The following is a 2136-nucleotide window of genomic DNA, read 5'->3' as shown; positions in this document are numbered from 1 at the left end:
TGTTACTTAGTGCTCTAGTTAGGAACCTCTTCACCAGGGACAGAAACCGCACAATAGTCTAGTGATATCTAGAAACCTCATGTATTTTAATCACAAATAACTATCGAAGTATTTGAGCGATCACAATGAACAATAATGAACATGCTTAAGTTAGCGCAGTCATAAGTCAACGAGTGTGAAATATCCAAGTCAACGCTCGTGTCGGCGTGTTTTTTGTTTACCTCGTAAACAAATACAGTTCAATGGCGAAAAATCGGCGTTTACTAAGAATAATAATAAATAGTAAGGAGCATAGAATCAAGAATATTAAAGAAGGAGCGTAGAATCATATTTGAATACATCGGACTGTGTCCAAAAATCCCCCCACTATGCTCCACTTTTGCCGCGCGCATTCGTGACGTCGCCGCGTAATGTTGCACGATGGGAAAAATATAATCATAAAACAAATGTAAGGTAAAAGAAAGCGATCTGTTAATTTCTATAACATTTTATTGTGCACGCGGAAATATTGATTGACACAACAGAGTAGATAAGTAAAGGGTCATTTAATAAGAGTAATTGAATCAATAAAATTTGAACATATTATATAAAACAAATTTTATTTTACATAAAAATATTTGATGTTTTAAAGATAATGTCGGTCAAATGTCCACCACAGAGTTACGTATACTTTACATACGTATACTTTTTTTTTTTGTCGTTGTTATTTCAAACATTTGATTAACAAGTTAAGTATTATATCATATTTAATTTCATAAAATACGTTTTAGCTCAACACAGGTTTTTACCTAAAGAGCTAAAATATTTTCAACCCAATGTAATTGCATTTTTGTATTTGAATAGATTATTAAATAAATTGAATAAGTCGCTTATGGTATTCGAAGACAAAGGTTGAATCTTAGCACAATCATTGACCAAAATATAAAAAAAGGGAAAATTGATCTTATTGTACAGAGAATAAAAAAAGTATGGATTTATGAGTATATTGAAAATGTACAGATGATAAAATGTATGAATAAAATAAAATAAATCATAATTTAAGTAGAATAATATGTTCAATCTATATAACAGTATATTATATTATATCACTCATCGAAAACACTGTATATTTTGTAATTTTAGGAATATTTATTATGCAAATAGAGAAAAGAGATCATCGAAGACTTCACTCCCCATTATATATTTATTTATTTACTACATAAATCACACAGTCTTTTTAATAAACACAAAGCATACATAAGAAAGCAATTTGAAGAGGTAAGACCACATTACAGATATAATATTTGTATTTATAACTAATACAGAGGAGGGGAAAAATTAAATACTTAAAAAATAAATATTGAAAAATTAAATAAACAGTATATAAAAGAGGGAAGGCATGGTATTGTTCCTACTCTCCTCTCCTCTCTCTGTTTCCATGAAAAATTTTATTTGACTAGCGGACCTGACAGACGCTGTTCTGCCTAAAAGTTGGCTTGCCTGCTATGAGCTAGAGAAACAAATTCTACTTAACGTCCTGTCCTTCATTGATCATGTTTTCATATCTGTACTTTACATAACTATCCATTTATATGCTGACACTTAGATAAGTGGAATAAAAACCCTCCTGCTCTAAGTTTCACTGATTAATTTGTTTTTTTTTTGTTTAAATTCAATGAACCATATTCTATATTTACTATAGGTATTTTATTATATAAATAAAACACGAGTGATACTTTAATCCACAAATTTGGAATATCCAGTGACCGGTTTTATCGCTTTCGCGACATTTTCGAGACTGGTATCTTTATTAAAAAGTTAAATGTATTTATACAGAACAGAGGTAAGGATACATAATTCAAAGTTATATGTAAGTAAATTAAATAAAGTTATTTTTATCTTAAGGATCATTATCAACAAATTTTCTATGGGTTAACTAATGAATGGATATAATGCTATTTTAATGAGTTTAAGAATTTTATTTTTTATATTTTATTTTATTTTTTTATTTTTTAAATTTTATTTTTTATACTACTATAAGTATTAGTTTTACTATAGGTATTAGTTTTATATCGCCTATCGATGGGAGGAGTGCTCTCCTGAAACTGTAGTAGTGTTCTTGTAAAATAATAAAAATTGTGCAACACTAGTAACAAA

This window comes from Micrasema longulum, unplaced genomic scaffold, assembly GCF_059751315.1.
Source record: "Micrasema longulum isolate JH-2025_06_02 unplaced genomic scaffold, ASM5975131v1 h1tg002415l, whole genome shotgun sequence".
NCBI lineage: Eukaryota > Metazoa > Arthropoda > Insecta > Trichoptera > Brachycentridae > Micrasema > Micrasema longulum.
The sequence above is the reverse complement of the archived record's forward strand: the minus strand, read 5'-3'. Positions refer to the sequence as shown.